General features: G+C 28.2%; 1 protein-coding gene across 2 annotated transcripts in view; it reads left to right on the plus strand.

The window, feature by feature from the left end:
* Positions 1–228: 228 nt before the first annotated feature.
* Positions 229–21,464, plus strand: part of ITP (ion transport peptide) — a 58,727-nt gene continuing 37,491 nt past the window's right edge. Inside the window, exon 1 of one of the 2 annotated variants that reach the window (XM_011506551.1) lies at positions 229–295. The gene's annotated coding sequence lies outside the window, so the exon portion shown is untranslated. Of the gene's footprint in view, positions 296–17,901; positions 18,052–21,464 lie in introns of those variants that run through there. The other variant, XM_011506549.1, reaches the window with a different exon arrangement.

Below are 21,464 nucleotides of genomic sequence, written 5' to 3' on the forward strand. Positions count from 1 at the left end.
TGTGTATTATATATATATATATATATATATATATATATATATATTCACACATACGCATACGTATTTGCCGCCAATGTGCGATACGTGCGTGACTGGGAACGAAGACTGACCAACGGAGACTTTTGCTTTCAAGGGGGGTTCTCTATAATTGCGCCAGTGTGCGCGCGCGTCTGTGCGTACGTGCGTGCATGGACAAGTAGCAGTGGGAGGAAGGGAAGCGAGAGAGAAGAGAAAGGAGGGAGAGTTTTTTCGCGACTTGTTTGGCACAGGAAGGTGAAGCATCTCGGACTGTTGGGTAAGTCATGTAATTTTTTTTTTTTCGACACGTCAACGATGACTGCGTTGCTTTTGCATTGGACACGAAACTTTTAATACTAATTAACGTTTTGGACGGTGATTTTGAATTCACATACTGAGCATCGACCACATTCGTGAATTGTACGAAAAATAGGTTAACTAGAGTAACTTACTGCTAGCTGTTTAAGATAAATTAAAATTTCTCGTCGTGACTATGCTCTAATAATTTTCCTAAAACCAACACTCGATAAAGAAAAAACATTATCATTATTAAACTCAACTCCAAATCACGATTTTTTCTGAATATTCATAAATTAATGTTTTATTAAAATCAAAAAAAAAAAAATTATTATCGTTGCAGAAAAGCAATAAACGTAATAAAGTTTTCTCAACATTCAAAGAAATGCTCATCAACTGAGTCATTTTATATTAAGAAATAATAAAATGTAAAATTTAATAAGTAACAGAATATAACAATATCAGAAAATATATTATATTTCAGAAACAAGAATAAACAAATATATCAGAAACAAAAATAAACAAATATCACAACAACGTGAATGAATTAAATATTATAATAGACGAGTCCATACATAATTTATGTTGAAATTTTTTTATTTTCAGCAATAGGGATTCATTTATTCGTTCCATGTGTATAATTCCACATATTTAATTATAAGATATTTATGAAAGTGTATAACAATAGGAGTTTTTTTTTTTATATAATTTAATAATGATCACTAATGTAATTCTTAATTTTTATATGCGTGTAAAATAAAATGATTTAATAATTTAAAATAACTCAATTTCATTTAAACAATAAATTAATTTAAGATCATTTGTTAATTATTCTTTTTTTTTTGTTTTTTTGAATTTCAATTTATCTTCTTTTATAAATTAGTGACAATTACGTTACTAAATTAAAAGTGCATTTAAAAAATTACATCAAATGCAGTGTATTGTAAAATTTGAATAAATGGTAGGTAGATGATCATAATGTTCTCAAATGCTTAACAATAAAAATTTTTCATTCGATACGCATTCATTTAGATGAAGCTAATCTTTTAAATCTACTTCTTGAATTATTTAACAAATTAGCTCGAAAATGAAAATATTTACATATAATGTCAGCTCATATTTTATCACAATTTTTTACTTTAGACTATAATATTGCGGATAAATGTATATGAAATGTAATAAACTATTTTAAATAAATTTCTTTAGATATTTTATTCAAGAATTACATTTTAATATATAAACAAAATTATACTCGAAAAACATTTAATGAAAGTTTTAATCTAAATTAGTTTGTCCCACTTATAATTTATAGTTTCAAATAAATTTAGAGGAATAAAATAATGGCGTTGATTTATCATAGAAATAGCGAATAGTTCTCATGAGCGATGATTTAAATATTTTATGTTAAGCGAGTATAGAATAAATTAGAAAAATCGAAAGTATAGTTTTTCACATCGAAGTCACCTTCGAAGATTGAAAATATAAGTTAATATTGATTATAATATATATAATATTAAATATAAGTTAATATTATTAATATTAATATGTGATATAAGAAAAAGTATTTTCAACTTTGAAAGATAATTACACTATCTATTAGGTGTGTATATACAAAAATATATAAATCTGGCTTCATACAGTCTTATTCAATTTACGAAAATATTAAAGTGAATTTTTCAAAGATTTTTAACTACGTATAATCTCTTAAATATTTATAGCAGATGATTAACATAAATTATCATGACTTGTATTATTATATAACATAGTGCTAAGTACTAAAAATATTTATTAGAGGATATGAAATTTAAAAATATTTTTATCTAAATGAAAATTATTATTGAACATAAAAGATCGATTAACTGATTTTTATTAAAACCTGACTTATCTTTTAATAATGTCAATTAAAAAAAAAAAATTTCAATCATAACATATTTTAGCATATTAATATAAAATTAATAATATTTACGCAACTGTTTTATACTATTTGATAGCTAACGTTGATTACTTCTTTTATTTATATTCATTAAATACAAATCCCTGTTGGCATAATTATTGGAAACTGGCATTCTCAATTTTCAAACTGAATCAGAATTCAATGAAAAAATGTGCATCAAGAAATATAAAAATATATAAAGAGAAATGCATTTTTGGGTGTATATATATATATATATATATATATATATGTATTTATCAAATTATTTTGAAATAATTTCGTATATTACGAAACTATTAAATTTTTTCATTAACCAAGTTTGTAAAATATACTGACTATAAATTAAATTTAAAAAGTAATTTGAAATTTAGTAATTAAACAATGATGGAATTTAATGATAACTTTATTACAAAACTTAATCTTAAATTACTAAATTACTAAAAATCGATACGACTTTGCATATCGATAGCGATATTTAAAATACATCACGTAATATCATTGAACATTCAATTACAAATTATTCGACGTCAAACGCATTGATTAATAAACATTACAAATCTATGACTTGTTAATAAAGAAATCAAGAGTGAAAAATTTATAATATCATAATAAAATAAAATTTTTAATAAAACATTAATTAAAATTGCAATAGACTCCTGTTCTTTGAAGTAAATAATATTCATAAAAGTTACGTGGAAAAAGAAATACGAAAAGGCCGATACATCGAGTATTAAATACTGAATTGAAAATTCTCAAAGAGGTGAAATGACATTTTCAATCTATTCATTAAAACAATAAAGAATGAATTTTTATGAAGATTACTCGACACCAGATTTTTGATAACATTGTGATTATCTATAATAAAATTGCTCTTCTTTAGTTTTTCAATTAGTTATAAGTGCTCTAATAAAAACTATTTTTTTATTTCGTTTAGCTGTCATGCAATTTAATGTGAAATTTCATATTAAAACAATCATAAGATATATATAGTCCATCACAGGAGCATATCTTTATTATAATTATTTATTATATTATATATCTTTATTATAATTTAATATAAAAATACGATATGCTCTCCTAATATCTGAAATATATTAGGAGCAATTATAATGTCTTAGTCTGCTAAAAAATGTATTATTAAATGTTCGTTAAACTGAATTGTATACTTTTTTTGTAGCTTTATAAGTAAATTAAAAAATAAATTTCGTTTAAAATTATACAAATCATTAGTGGGAACATTAAATCGTAAGCAATTATTATAAAAATTCACTAGAATCTAGCTTATCAGCAATATAAAGGTAATTATGTCAATGAAATTGAATTGCTCTATCGTCAAATAAATTAGCCAATAAATAATTTTACGTCATATTCATTAAAATGGCGATACACCGTAAGAAAATTTTTTTTGTCCCAATTGCCAAATTGGGCTCGAATAGCTTTTATCTTCGACATAAATGTCACCTCGATGAATGAAAACAAAGAACGAAAAAAAGTAAAGATAAATGAGAAGAGCGGAATTACAAAAAAATATATTAATGCAGCGACTTCGTTAGGAAAAGTCAACGCTACTCCATGGGAGTCTTTACAATAGCTCACACGCGGCGAGTTTTATGAATGGCACCAAGGCCAAAGCCCGGGTTATGTTGGTAGTGGTGCGCGCTACTGACTCAATCAATTGTCAATTATCATCAATAAAAAGCTTATCGTAGACGTTGATCCCTCGCACGGAACTATGCACGTTATGATGTTACAAATTTCCGACGTCTAACATCTTCTTCTCCGAAACTAATTGATGTCGGGTTTTTTATATTGACGCGCCGAATATCTAGGGTATTGATAATTAGTGTATATGCTTTTTCATTTCGCTCGTAATATCTCGCCTGATGACGTCTCCTTGGCAAACTGAAGGGACTAGGGTATTCACTGTTTGACATACGCTCGGAAATATAGCAACGAGCGTTCGTATTATTTTTGAAGCTTTATATTTACATTCGTATGTACTTCTTATTTGCCAAGCAAGGATGAAATTTATAAGTTAGCAAGAGATTTGCGTAAAGAATATGCTCCTTCTTAATTTCCTTAATTTTCATGGCTAATTAATGAGCCTAATTATCAAAAAGAAGTGCGTAGAAAAAGAGAAGATGCCCATACTCGTGTATGCCGTTTTCAGTAAAAACTCACTGGTACTCTTTAACTTTTTAAAATATTAATATTTGAATTAACTGAATATACATTTCCAATGATTAAGAAAATCCTCGTTTAATCTTATTTTTGCATCCAAGAATCGACGATTTATTTATTTTTTTTTTTTAATTTACATATCTTTAATAATAATCTAAAGGTATTAAATAAAATTTTCTTAAAACTGACATATTTGTTTAATATTAAGAATTGCTAATTAATGATGCATAACTTACACATACGTATAATAACACATAACGCAGGCGCATACACGTTTAAGCATATTTAAACTTCCCGAAGATAATTGCAGTTTAAGAAATTAAGGAGATATTTAGCAATATTTTGCAATCCTTATAAGAAAATTCAAGCTCTGAATTGTTTAATTACAGTCTAAATCTTTAACCATTGCTAATCATTAAGTACCGTCGAACAATGAAAAATTGTTAATCATTCTTCTGATATTTTTATACATCGTTATAAGTGTCCTGGGCATTTCATGCAAGCTATTACGCAGCAATGGTACGTCTAAATCACAGAAACGGAAATAACGCAGCTTTAAAACTTTACGTAAACCTCATAGAGTTATTGCATTTTCTTAGCACATGCCAAATGTCATTAAGGCAACGTTGTATGACGGACTGTGCGTGAAAGTTAATTTATAATTGAGTGGTGGGGCTACCGCTCGAGAAGTCCGTTTTAATTAATGTTGCATGCGCGCGAATGTCAAATGGAGTGCGATTTCAGTGAAATATCTTCACGAGCGTAACGTCAACCGTTTAACAAAATGACTTCTTTCTTAATATATAATAATATAATCCTTTTTTGTATTGTTTTATGAAATTAATGAAGTTGATCGTAGGTAAAGACCTTGATTAAGAGAAATTGCTAGTTCGTAATTTCATTTTCCAAACTTCTATGATCAATTTTATTATCCTTTCAAAAGCTGATGACATATGAAAATTTTTAACGATTTTTTTTTCTATTTCTCGATAAATCCACTATAATGATTTTTTTGTTTGATTATAAAAGAATTTTTAATTATAAAATTGTATTTTATTATATTCCATAGGAAGTGAAACTAACTATCTGAATAATTATTCCTTAATACGAATACGAATGAAACTAATTAAGATGGCTTTCATCTCTAAGAACGAGCATTTATCTTCTTTACAACAGATTTACTTTCATCATATTCAAGTATAGCTAACTCACTTATAAATGTAAAACAAAACAAAAAAAAACAAAAAAATGGCACGAACCATTGCTGTACATATAAACGTTTAGCAAGCGTAAATTAATGTTTTTTCCTTAATTTAAAAGCATTTAAAGAGTAAATAATGACGTTTGTCAAAAATTTAATTTCAATTACAAATATTCACAATGTTCAAATTGATTGGAAAACAAATTGATTGCAAATAAAAATAGGCTTCATTCCATTTGCGTATAACTATATATTAAGTATGAAAATAAAATTGTTTAAAACAAACAATTTGGAAAGTCCGTGTTGGAAGATGATGAGCAAAATTTATTGTAAGCGTCATCATCGTCATCCAATGCTTATATTTACACGTACATACAATAAATTGCAAAACTATCAAAGTATAATTTTCTAATGTGCATAGCAAATACGACAACTGGGACATTGAATAAACCGTATGTTTGTTTTTGCATGAATTGCAAGTCTCTCTCTCTCTCTCTCTCTCTCTCTCTCTCTCTCTCTCTCAAGTGCCGATTCGCAAACTGACGCACGAATATCACTTGGCACACGTTACTTACAAAAAGAAAATTTAAATGAAGCTCGAATGCACCCGAGAGTCAAGATGCACGCGAACGAATTGCCGACTATTTCACTCGCGCATATGCACTCGAGCCTTTACGCGCAATTGCAACGGATCGTCAACGAGGTACAACGATGACGTCAATCCATTTCTGTAACCGAGCCTTTAAGTGTCTCGCGCAAAACAAGTCTCCTGATAAAACCGCAATTAGGGCACATCTCACAAAAATATCGTAATTTTGTAAAATCTCACGGTTCACAATGAGCGATGAAACATTTTCTTATCCATTGATTCTTCCCAAAATTCAAAACATAATCAGCACTTTACGTGCTGATGAGCTTTGCTTCATTTTGTGAGCGCAATATCATCAATTATTGTCTAAATATGACTGACAATTCCGATCCACGACAACAGACTCATTACGAAGCTTATTTCATTATTCATTACAATCATCTATATATTTTTTGATAAAACAATGACGACATAATTATTCCGTAATTAAACAAAATTATCTTATTTTTTTTTTTTTTTGTTTTTCAATCAATTTTTAATAAGAAATATTAACTTTTCTATAAATCAAAGTCTTGGAAATCAATACATAATTAATTTATTTTAATTAATTATTTATCTACAAATTACTTAACTAAACCATTGAAACGTAGGGATACAAATAAATCTTGTAATAATTAGCATTTTTTAATTACTGTATTCTGTGAAGGATTTTTCTATGGAAATAAACTCCGTTACATTAATCTGATTAAAAAATTATCAAAAATTACTGATGAAAATTTTTACAAGTAAAAAGCTCTCACACTTTGCATAATGTCTTGTAATATTAAAATTATAAATATTATATAATGTAATATATTTTACAAATCAGTATAAAAAATTACAGTACAAATGAAATTTTCCACTTGAATTGTATTATGTACTAAAATACAATTATTCTTCAAATATTGATCCACAGACATTAGGAAATTTTACAATACTGACATTTAGTTAAATTTAATAAAAAAAAAAAAACTAATAAAGATTATTAATTTCTTTTCTCTGAAACACTTTTAATTTAATGAAAAATCTTTACTAACGAAATATCAATAAATTAGAAGTTTGCCTTTAATGTGAAATTAAAAAATTATGAGTAAATCCTCTTGATATATCCTTACCATTTTTTCTAGCAAATATATATTTCATTTTCCAATATAATTTTTTAAACTTAAAATTACATTTACTTATAATTATTTGATAATTATATATAATTTTATCATTGTGTTCAGATATCAATAGTATACAGTAATTTAGTTTATAATAAATAAAGTCTCGTTCATCGAACGACATACATACGACCTTTTTATTTTAATGCAATTCATAATTTAGATAAAGCGTTAACATAAAATATATATTACATCGAAAGTTTGAATTTTAAAATCAATATTTGGGAAACAATTAGAAAGAACGAATTCATCGATACAATTATGTTGTATTAATATACAATTTTGAAAAGTCGATTTTCCATTTTCATTTGAAACTCTCAATTACAATTGTTACGAATTCTAAAATGTTATCAATTCTTCATCTTACAAATGGCACTTAAATACCCCTGGCTTATATACTTGCATTATCGTTCACAGGTACCAATATTTATCATCACAATGTTTATAATACAAGTATATTAGAGATAAATTACCTTATATTTCAAGTGGAAGGTTGAATTTTATGTGATTTAATATACTGATTATACTGATGTAAAAACAGAACTTCTTTTATAAATTTTACTACACAAAGTTTTCAGAAAGAGGTGAAATTTCATTCCGAAAAATCATGAGTTCAAAGATTCTGATATCGTAGATACGTGCTCCGTCAAGTATTGATACTGAAATTTTATAATAGCCTTTTACATTTAGAGTTCTTAACTTTCTCCAGATATTAAATTCAAATTCCAAATACTTAGAGTACGAAGATATATTCCGTTACTTTTACGATAGTTAAGCGATACATTTTCGCATTTTAGATTAACTTGAGTGCACAAACCTTACACAAAAACTACAATTCCTACTACTATTAATTAACTCAAAGTTATTTAAAAACAATTCAACATTATTTTGAATGTACAAAGAATTCAATAGCCTACGCTCATCGTAATAAAATCAAACAAAAAATTAATATTGTCATTTGAAATTTACATTATTTACAGCATTAATTACACGTGAAATTATTGAAAAATATCACAAAGCAAAATATGCTTGGAAACAGGCATCATTCGTTAGTTAGTACAAAATTCAAAATAAAAAACAATAATCATAACAAAAGCTGATGTTAACATCTCGGATAGTGTACTACGATAATGCTCCAAAAGCATAAAATTCTGAAGATTGAAGATGGAAATGGATATTAAAATGACATGTAATGTGGATTTAAAAATCAGTTTTAATTCGTACATATGGCCAGTGCTTTACAATTAACGTCTCCCCTCCTTTGCGCCACGTACTATCGTTAATTCTCACCGACGCACATTATTAAAATACCACAAATTTACAAATAGAAATTTCGGTGGTGGCTTGTCACCTTGTAATTCACCGTGTCAAAACATATTTAACTGCCACGTATTTCTTTATAATGTTTAACTTATAAAGAAAAAGCATCATAATTTCTTCAGGCATTCTCTTGATGACTGACTGGAGGGAAACAATTAGTCGTTTTCTAATTCAATACCCTCGAGAAAATGTTTCACGTAACGTCCAAGCTCATTTGCTTAAGCTAAACAATTTATTTAATTCCTTGAAAATAATTGTTACCGTGAATTTTTAATATTTATACAATTTATACATAATTGTTTTATTAGACTTAATCATTTGATCAAATAATGCTTTTGTTAATGAGACTCATCGTGGACAATTCTTTAACGTTACACGTGTTCACGCAATTTAACATTTTACGTAAAGCAGATATTTAAATTTTGACCATTCTAATTCGTTGTTCAAAAATAAGTTTTCTGCAAATTCTAAATACTTCATAAAATATTTATTATTTTGCGAGATGTTAAGGAATGCTCATCTCAATTCTCTTACGCGCCATGTTTTATTAAGCAATGTTAAATAATACGATATAACGACTTTGTAAAGAACTTTAAGTACTCGCTCATTTTTTCATTTCACATTGCACTTCGTGTATTTGCTAAATAAATAGCGTTAAATTTTTTCATTACCTCTAGTATTGAAATTGCCTATCTATTTTTCTTATTATTATATAGAAAGAAGAATATTTTCGAACATAAATACATGAGAAATCCGTAAATAGGCAATACGACTTTCAAAGTGAAAAGAAATTGCAATATACGAACAATGTTGCTATTGATAATATTTTAGATTTCACATTCAATGTATTATTAAACTCATAAGCAGATCAATGTTACGTTTAATTTTAATTCATTATAAATATCAAGTTTTTTATATTTATAGCTTAGTAAGTAGATATGAAATTTCTGACGCACGGTATCGAAATAATTTGTAAAGATTATAGCTGATAGTACAAGAAACGGGATTAAAGATAAATCGAATTAAAAGTTACATTCATTTTAAATAATATGCTGAAATAATTGCATAAGCCACTGTCGATTTGTAAATGTAAAAGGATTTTATTAACTTTGTGCACATTCACATATATCATCTTTTCATCTATCTATATAATATTCTGCAAATTTTCATTTATCTATCAATAGATTTCACTGTATATCATCTCTTAATATATTTGTTTTGATCTACTTGATTTCTCCAAGTTTTTAATAAATGTTTTAATACAAAATAACTTAAATTTTTATTATAATTCAAACAGTAAACTATAAAATTTTCTTAAAATATAATGAAATATAATATCAATATATAATGAATTTAAAACTTACAATTTTTCACATAATATATACATTAAATATAAAATATGGTTTATACATAGTTTCGTATATAATATTCAATTATATATAAAATAAAAAAATTTAATACGTAAGTGGTCAATTATTTGATAAGATTATAATGATTTTTATATATAAATTCAAGCCAAATCAATACCAATAATCAATATGGTCGATAATTTCTCATTATGAAGATCTTTATGAAAATCTCGAGTTTTCCGAAAATTATCAAATCCATTGCGAATTTGATTCCTAGGTGAATTTGATCTGAGTGACAATTTTTTTTTCTTATAATAGCAATCAATCCTAAATAATCCAGGTAATGCTAAGCAGTAAAAAGATCTACAGTCTGGAAAGAACTGCAAGTAGCGTAATAACTCGGCGTATTCTTAAAAAGTACAATACGTAAACGAGCGATCATGCATTGCTTCGAGCGCTCTTGCGATTCAGGATGAAATAGGTCAATTTTTACGTTACGACATCGTTTTCTCGCGTTACAACAAGCACTCGCTCACTAATAGAAGCGCCGCCATTAAATCTAATACGTGGATGATAACCGACAGATCGAACTTGTGTATATATAATGCGTATATGCATATATATCACAATTCTAAGAAGAAATGCCATTTTTCTTAGCTCCTTTCTCTGACAGAGTCAGTTTGCTCGAATATTTTATTTGTCCTTGCATTTTTGAACATTCGAATTTGATTAATTTTGTGAAAATGTATTGCTTAATATATCCAAATTTTTAATATGTTAAAGTCTGTTTAATGCATTATCCTTTTCATCCGATAGACTAGTAAATCCATTATTGTAGAGTTTCGCCACAATAAACAGTTATTATATATCGCCGTATGGAATTTATTCGGGTAAAACTTTATTGAAAAACAAATATAAAGCCTACGTTATTTAATGACAAATAAGTATAATAGTCAAAGACTTGACCTTAAATTTAATTTCTGTTGAAATGACTTATTATCTAACCTAATGGAAAATAAATATTCTCTATAATGTACAATCATTATGAAAGAGTTCTTTATCTTAAAATTACATTATTTCTAGGAGATGTGCGAATCACTGTGGCTATTTTAACTTATTCTTGTAATATAAAGTTTATGCGATGTATTTTAACTTTCACAAAATTCACAAAATTTATAAGAATATTGGTATATATAGCCAAGGATTAATTATTGATTTTGCACTGAACGCCGAATAAAAAAATTTATCAGAATACAATAGAAATTAATACTAAATAATAATTACTAAATATTTACGTATTCATAATAACTTTTAGAAATAAAAAATAATATACTTTAATATACTTCATTGGAAAAGTAATTTTAATATTAAATAATGAAGCATAATTTTCAAGATAAAACTTCAATGTAAACAAATTGTGAAAAACACGATCATTTATTTAACATTTGTATAAATAAATATTCTATATTCAAACCTTAAATTTCTTTTAATCATTATTGTATTTAAATAAAATGTAGAATTCTAAACTTGTATAATGCAAAGAACAAAAATTTTGAAGACATTTATGCTTATATTAACTTTGTTAAAATCACGCGATTCACCATGGCTATTTTATAAATATCATCCACTATTAATAATACAAATATAATAGCCAATGGCTTAATATAAACTTTTCAAAGTGTATAAATTATCGACATTAGAAAAGCCAATGATAATCGTTGTAACGCATTGTTAACATTGCTGCAGAATATTCATTGATTAAAAAATTATTGTTTATTTGAATATATAAGATTAGTTATGTTGAAATTCATTAATTTTATTAAATTATTCTTGGTGTAGAATTGATATATTTGACGTTATTAATATTTAATGAAATTTTAAACTTTACAAGATTTAGAACAATTTGTTACTGCTTTTTGATAAAAAAAAATAAAAAAAAAATGGGATTAAAATTATGTGTAATTTTGAAGATTTGAAGGAAGAAAAAAAGTTATATTGTTTATCATATTTTTTTAATTAACATTTGGTCATTTTAATATAAATAAGAAAAACCGTAAAATAAACTATCTGATTCTTTTCCACCATCATATGAATATATTATTTTTATAAGGATATAATTACTTTCTAATAAATCTTAAATATTTAAAGTTTCTCATTCTTTCGTTATATGTAATATAGAATTATAATGAAAATTATGAATAGATAATATATTAATCTAACATAATACAAGATGGCATGATTAAATGACTATTAAATGACTATTTATTGTGTCTAACAATCAAATAATACAAACAGAAACTGCGGTAGAAAATTTTAAAAGTCAATGAAAATCGTAAATTTATTTATTTGATAAAGGAGATATATACAGTTCGTATTAATAATAATTTTTCGAATTCGTACAATACACTAAATAGTTCATATTAGTTTGCTTATTTGATAAGCAATAAAATTAAATTCATTTACAATATAATTATAAAAATTATATTTTTATGTAATTTCACATTTTAAAAGATTAGCTAATCTAATCTGTGGAAATTGCGCTTTACATTAGAATAGGAAGTTGAAAAACGTTTAATTATATCGAAAGGTAATACAACGATTCATATATTTAACTAGTTAACTGAAATATATAAATTTAATGTCTCGAGTTTATATACATAAAAAGAATAAAAATAAAAACTAACACAATACAAAGTATGGCTTATAACTTTGCATATTTTTACGAATTTGATTTGATATTGATTTTGTATAAATGATAAGTAAATATCAAATGAGACATGGGCCTATGTACGTTATAATTATTTATCTTGCTTTTTAAGAATAAATTCTAATCGATGTCTGATATTTATTTACATATCGAAAATATACATTCTTTATTGCCATAGTGTTGTAATACAAAGGATAATTTGTAAATAAATAAAAGATGTAGATTTATCTTTAAAAAATTCACATACTATTTTTAATCACTCAGAATGAAATTTCCTTATATTACACATTATAATTTATTTCGTAATTTTAATCATTTTATCATTGATTATTATACAATTCTATTTATAGATACGTTCTAATTTAAAAACTGATATAACTACATGCTTAAGTAAATAACTAATTTCGTCAGGTCCCAGTACGTTTTTCTCGAATGACCGTTGACTAATGAAATTTTTAAGAAGAGAAAAAGTTTCAAAATTTGAAAAAAGCACTTTTAAAAAAGGAAATAACGAAATATGTATAAGATTTTATTAATAATTTAAACTTTATTAACAGTGAGTATTATTATATTCAGGCCTTAGATTTTTTATATATACTAAATTTTTTTTTAACATCAATTATAAAGTATTATATAATATATAATCTACATTCACATACGCGCGCGTGCCCGTGTGTTCATTTTTTTCACATTTGACAGCAATGTAAGACAGCATTACAACATATTTTAGGGTTTACAATCATAATCGCAATTTTATTATCAGAATTATAAATTCAACGAATAAAATTGCAAATGGTTACTATAGAATTATCAGTTGTCGCGTAGTAAGTGACAAATTAAAGTGAAGATCAATTATAGCTATTAAAACTAGAAATCCAATGAAATGAAAGAGAAATTTTTTTCGATTGTTTCTGATCCCTCGATCGTTAAGGTTTTTTTAAAATATTTTGCAATCGGATAATCATAGATACATTTCTAAGGAATAAGGCATGAAAAAAATCCACTCTTACAAAATTACATACTGAACAAAAGATGATCGATTCTTTGAAAATTTGAACACTGTTTGAGTGAGAATAAATTTGACATTTACCATTTTTATTATGATCTTTAAAAGTGTGTGCTTGTATATTTTGCGTTTTTTCATTTTATTTCCGCTCGTAGAAGAAAAATTTAGATGACGTGACTACACGAGAGCGGAAAAAAAAGGAAGGAACGCGAAGTCGACGACAAACTGTCAATTACAATTGAACGGACAATTATTACGTATGCATATACACAACGAAAGGATTAATGTTGCGGCAAAGTCATTTGAAGACTGTGCGTTAAAAACGATGTCAGTGTCAAAGAATCGATTCGATGATCATTTTAAGGCTATTTACAAGTGCCAAGTTTTTCATTACTATTGTAATTTAGCGCTCGGCTCGAACATTGCATTTTCCATTATTTGACCATTCAACTACCATTTCTACTAATAGAATTGGGATTTAAAGAGTTTATATTACAAATTTGCATTACGTTTAAGGTAAATTTTATCTGTATTTAATCTGCAATGCAAACATTAATTTTACAAGTTAATTTCTAACTGAAGAATCAAAATGCTAAAAATGAAATGAAATAAGCTATGAAATAAAATAAAAAATTGATACGTTATGCTCTACTTTTATTTCTACATCATTTAAATCAATCGTAAAATTTGACTATTAAGAAATTAACATAATATTCAAATAATTTTTCTACTATTTAAATATTATTTATTATATTAAATAATTTCATAATTTAGACATTTTCACTTATTAAATTGTATATACAAAATAAATAGCTATCAATGAGGCGTTCATAAAAATATTTAATTAAACGATGGGATTCCGTTATCTTGTTATTGGTAAATTCTGTTTTTCTCACAGTGTAATTATCTAAACGAATAAGCGAGAAGTCAATTGGTCAGTTATTGAAAGTTTGTACAGCGATTTAAATAAATGTCTAAACATGAATTATATTGAAAATATAAATGAAAAGTACTTGGAGTGATAAAATAGATGCCTATGCCTATATTGTGTTTCGTTTAAAAATGCTTAAGTAGTTGAGAAATAATCAATCATCCAAATATTCTAACTTCTCATGGCTTACATTAACATTTATTTTATGCGTCCATATCCACTGGTGTTTCAATAAATGTAAAATATAAAAATACTTTTATCTTTTGAATTACATGAGTATTTTTAAAATGTTAATTCAAATTTATGGTATTATCTTGTCGATCTTACATAATTAATATTATCATCCCGACTATATGAATTAACTACTCGTATTAAATATTTACCCTTTTTAATGACATAATAATTAAAATATATATTCAATCAGAAAATATTTGATCTTATATTTAAACAAACTTGAGCATATTTTTAATATTAATTTTTTTTATTCTAATGAGGAATTTCTAGAGAGCATGAAATATATTACACAATAATCATGTTTTTATATGGATTTTTAAGAATAATTTCTAATAAAAGTCGAAAATTAATGGTTAGACTGAAAAATCCGTGATTATTTACAATTCTATAAATTATATTTCGAGGTTGGAAATATACATGTACATGGGCAAACATTCTGCATTAGACAATTAAATTTAAAATTATGCTAATATATTATATATATTATATATATAGATTTTATATTAATACACTTTATAATTGGTGGTAGTTTCAATGCTTTGGTGCAAAAGATTGTATAAGAACTACTAATGATAAAATTGAAAAATAAATTATTTACTACCAATTACTTATAATAAAAAATAACCAACATACAATCAATGACTGTATAAAAAATCATTGCTTATCACCAAATCATAATTGGTAAAGAAGGTTACATTTAATATTTATTTATATATGAAATCATTAACTACAAATTTGTTATAAAAATTATGGAATTCTTATAAAAGAAATAAAGAAGTTCATTGGACACTATTTTAGTAAATAAGCATGGCTCGTATGATCAAATACTGAATCAACATTAAACTTGGTGATGAAATGTGCATACACGTTTGCAACATCGAAACAAAAGCTTAATTGTTTGAATGAAAGTTTCATCGATGAATGAAAATTAAAGAAGTACGTTGAATTTGATTAAATGTTAAATTACTTAGTTTTATATTCAATTCTTTCCTTCATTCAGAGAATATGATTGGATAGATAGTAAAAATATTATTCGTATTGATGATATCAATAAAATTAATTTACGGAATAATCAACTTATTCGAGATTATTTAGATATAAATCATATCGTAATATCGAAAGTGCTAATTTAATTTAATGCGGTATGATATCATGAAGTGTATTTTTCCTTTCTAAGAATGAAGGAAAGTCTCAAAATTAGTGATTAGCAACTATTTAGAAAACAGGACTAAAATAGTACAAATATACAAAAATATCGCTGATAAAATAGGTTAAGATTCCGCTGAATATTATTAAATATTATTAAAAATAAAAAATAATTTTAACAAAATTTTTATACAATCGTAATTAAATACGTAAGCCTTTATTCTACAATTTCTTTGTAAAATATAAACGTAGTGATATTTTATATATGTCAGTCACATTAGAATACCAGATTGAATTGGCAACACGTGTATATACTATATATACTATATAAACTATATATACTATGTATATACTATATCTATATACACAACCATAGATAGTCATTAAACTGATAAGAGAAATAGTAATTAAGTAGAGGAAAATTCAAATAAAGTATTATATGATTTCTACAATTACAACTTTGTTCACATCATTATATTTAAAGATATTAAAAATATTATTACAAATAAATTTAACTATTACATATTACATAATTAATTAGTATTATAATAATTAAAAAAAAATTATTCGAAAACATCACCTTCCCTATATATATTTCATTATAAATCGATGAAAATAATTAAACTTATATATAATATTAACAGTACTTCCTACATAAGAAATAAAATTAAATCCCATAAATACAATTAGTGTAAAATGTATGCTTAAAAATTTTTATGATTATATATGAATGTTATTATAGAAATTGATTAGATAATAAATTTGTCGATTATGTAACTACTCTTAGATTTCTTAAATAATAGTATTAAATTTTTTTAATAAACTTAAATATTATTATTTAGCTCGGAGTTTAATAACAATTACAATACCAAAATATTTAAACGAATTCTAGGCGGCCCTTTCTCTTCTTCAGCGCACTGTCGATAAACTCAAAAGGAAAATAAAGCCGCTCTTCGGTATAAAAGAAAAAATTAGTGAAAAGAGTAAAAAAACTAACGAGCCAGTCAAACAGACCGGCAGCAATACACGCACAGAAAAGCCACCACTAAAGGGAAAAGAAAGACGATGAATGTGGCTAAGCGATGAAACAGACGATAGAGCGAAAGAGAGAGAGAGAGAGAGAAAGAGAGAGAGAGAGAGAGAGAATGAAAGAGAAGATTCAAAGGCAAAAAAGAGAAAAGAACGAAAGAATCAGAAGCCAGCAGAGACGGAAAAAGAAGAAACGGCCGCAGCCTCCAGCGTCGGACGATCGGGTGAATAAGACGCGTGGGGTTCCTACCTATCTGCCTCTCTTATTCCGTCTCTGCTCCTTTATCGTGCATATTCGAACAAGTGAGAACGTACATAAACACGTATGCAAGCACGCATATGGAAGGAAGGAAGCGAGTATCTCGTCGCTACACGCCTGAACATATGGAGGATTCCGACTGTTCTGCTGTTGCGCTAAAGCCGAGTGGCGTAGCTGGGGTCGCGGGGGCAAGCAGCCGCAACGGGGCAGGGTGGGACGAGGAGGGGGGTTGATCGGAGGAATAAGGAGGGAACGGAATGGGCGAAGAAGCGCGAGGGAGCGAGAGGGTGATGGCGAACGGCTTTGAGGGATTGGCGGCGGGAGGGGCGGGCGGTTGGGGACGAGCGAGGGGGGGGGACGCCGGTGGTGGCGGCGGCTTCATGTCGGTGGTGGGGGTTTAGAAGGCAGGCGGCAAGTTGCGAGCGGCGATTGGTTAGCGCCTCGGCCATATTATAAGCGACTGCACTCCGCGCTAGTTAATGTTAGTTCGAACCTCCACGAGAGACGCATCTCTTTTCTCTCTGTACACATAGTCAGGCATAAGGCGCGCTCACACGCACACTCGACACAAGCACACGCATCTACACGGCACGAGGGCACCGCAACGTCGCTGCTTTCCATCCAAACACCAATACGCGCAACGATTTGCGTATGTGTAACAATTTTGAATAAGTTCGCGCGCTTTTTCGCCCGATACCCCCACCGACGGAACAATTACGACGACGGCGACGACACAACACAACGACGCCGAGAGCAACAACAATAACGAAAACAACAGATATAAAGACATAAAGACAGCGACAGGGACAATATCAACCACAACGGCAACGACAACGACGACAACAACGTCGCCAGACAACGCACTGTAGTCGTTTAAGGCGCTTCTTTGCTATCCTTGATCCTTTTATCATAATTTTCCTCCATCTCCCTTTCTGACCTCTATCACTATCTTTAAATTTAACCATTCAACTTTACGCTGAACGAGTTTCCGTCCATGAGTTCACGTCATGCCGTATTTGGAGAAAGAAGAATGTTTGCGCGAGTTGATTTGGAAAATCTTTTCGTTTTTCCGAAGGCAAGTGCTTTTGTAACGAGCAAGTGAGCCGTAACACGCATACATATGTAGGCTCGACTATCCGTACATACGTCTATATTATATATGTCTACCGATATATATTATATATCACATTTATATATATATATATATACGTATGCCTATGTGTGTGTGCGCGCGCGTGCATGTGTATATATTTACATATCTATATATATTTACATATCTATATATATATATATATATATATATATATATATATATATGTATGTATACGCGCAAACATATATATACGTACAACCATATTTTGTGAGGGACACCGGAAGTCAGTGAACCGTGATGAAGAAGTAGTAAAGAAGAAGAGCAACCTGAAGGTCGACGGTGGAACATACGCATACACACATGTACGCATATACACGAGATAAATAGATAGACAAATAGATAAATAGATAGATAGATAGATAAATAAATAAATAAATATATATATATATAGATATATAAATATATATATATATTTATATATCTATATATATATATATTTATTTATTTATTTATCTATCTATCTATCTATTTATCTATTTGTCTATCTATTTATCTCGTGTATATGCGTACATGTGTGTATGCGTATGTTCCACCGTCGACCTTCAGGTTGCTCTTCTTCTTTACTACTTCTTCATCACGGTTCACTGACTAACAGAGAAATAACATATACATATATTTGCATATATTTGTACATGCATATATATGGTTGTGTGTGTGCTCATATGTGTATGTGGGTGGATGTGCGTGTGTGTGTGTGTGTATTAAACACAGGTATACATATTGCATGTGTAAAACATATAGCGGCACATTTTTTGTGCATCTCACCAACTATCAGCGATCCTACTTATTGTAACTTCACCTCTACTGTCATTACTACTAATTTTACTATTTTACTGCCGAAATTCCTACGACTACGACGACTACTACTACTACTACTACTACTACTACTACTACTACTACTACTACTACTACTACTACTACTACTACTACTACTACTACTACTACTACTACTACTACTACTACTACTACTACTACTACTACTACTACTACTACTACTACTACTACTACTACTACTACTACTACTACTACTACTGCTACTACTGGTACTACTACTATTACTACCACTACTGCTACTACTACTACCACTACTACTACCACTACTACTACTACTACTGCTACTACTACTACTGCTACTACTATTACTACTACCACTACTAGTAAACTACTGCTACAACTGCTACGACTGCTACTATTACTACTACTGCTAACACTGCTGTTACTGCAACTACTACTGCTGCGCTACCTTTACTACTAGAACTATTATTACCACTGCCAATTCTACTACAACTGCTATCACTACTATGTTTATTACTACAACTATCACTACTACTCCAACTACTGCTACTATTACAACGACTACTACTACTACTGCTATTACTATACTACTATACTGCTGCTGCTACTGCTGCCACTACTACTACAACTGCTGCGCACCTCTACTACTACGGCTATGATTACTATTACGTTTACTACTTAAGTACTGATACTATTATGATACACCTGTTATCAGCAGATGCAGGCCGACTAATGCGCTTGCTTGAAGCTAACCAAGATTCGCTTTTTTTTTCATTTTTTCAAACATAATATAACGAATTTTCATTGGATAATGAACTATTATGATTACCAAACTAATAGAATAAAATAATATATTTTCAATAATATAAATGATATAAAAATGACGTTAGTTATTAATGAGCAATTGCATCAAATCGAGGTGCATTGCTTTTAAAAGCATTCTGAGGCCGATAATTAACGATCAACGTATGATTTTCAAATTTCTTGAGATGTTAAAGTGAAAAAATTTGTAAGAAATTCATTTGATAATTTATGTTGAATTAAACTATTTCAATCTTGCTTATTATATATAAAAAATAATAATAAATTAAAAAACAAAAAACAAAACAAAAAAAAAGTATTAAATATGTATCTATCTAACTTAAAATTAACGAGATATTCTAATTCGTGAATAATTTTCATTAAACGTTGAAAATATAATGCTACATATCCTAGTTAGTACAACGAAATATGATGATGCACACTATGCGTATTATTACAAATAGCAAAATAGGTATGAAATATTTCTATTTAATTTAATAGGACGGCTAATTAAATACTCGGGTTGGGAATATTCAAATATACCAGCCCACTGTAATCACAAGAAATTTTTGCGTACCAACTAAGAAAATGAAAATCGACAGTCGACTACTGAATCGCGAGGCACTGAATGAAGACGATACGGCTGCAAAGAGACGTACGATTTTTCGAAAAACAGCCATACGTCGTTGGCTTTCGTCGAAAAAGCGCCGCGGCCCCCACGACATAAACAAACACGCGGCCGCGAATGTCAAAAAGTTGAAAAAAGTCTGGCATATTATGTGTACAACGCAAGCGTCGGATTACTACTCGGATGCTCGGCAAGTGTCTCGAGTGCTCGAGTTAATTCCGTTAAAGTTTTCGCGCCTCGATCTCTTGTCGCTCCAAACAACACGCGCACGAGTCTTGTTGCAACGATTTTCTAATACTTTACCAACCCAAGACACACCTTCCAACATTAATTATGAGTAATTACACTACTCTATTAGAGGCTTTTTTGGGCATTGCGATATTATGATATTGTATTGCAAGATCAGCTCATTACAATAGAATGTAAAATTGCATTGAAGCAGTTGGGAAGAATTTTGCGCAGCTAGGTCTTTAGTGAAATTGAAGTAAAGTAAGGCAACATTGAAGGCTAGAGTTTGACTTCTAATCAAAGCCAATAAGTTTGTGTGAATAGCATTAAAGTTGAGACTCGAGGGCTTGAACAATGCCGAGTGATATTCAATTTCAATTAGCATGAATAATAAAGGCTATGAAGGCTTTTCGTAGTCTCTCTCTCTCTCTCTCTCTCTCTCTCTCTCTCTCACGAT

This window comes from Ceratosolen solmsi, unplaced genomic scaffold (genome assembly GCF_000503995.2).
Source record: "Ceratosolen solmsi marchali unplaced genomic scaffold, CerSol_1.0 scaffold6, whole genome shotgun sequence".
In the NCBI taxonomy this organism is placed as follows: Eukaryota; Metazoa; Arthropoda; class Insecta; order Hymenoptera; family Agaonidae; genus Ceratosolen; species Ceratosolen solmsi.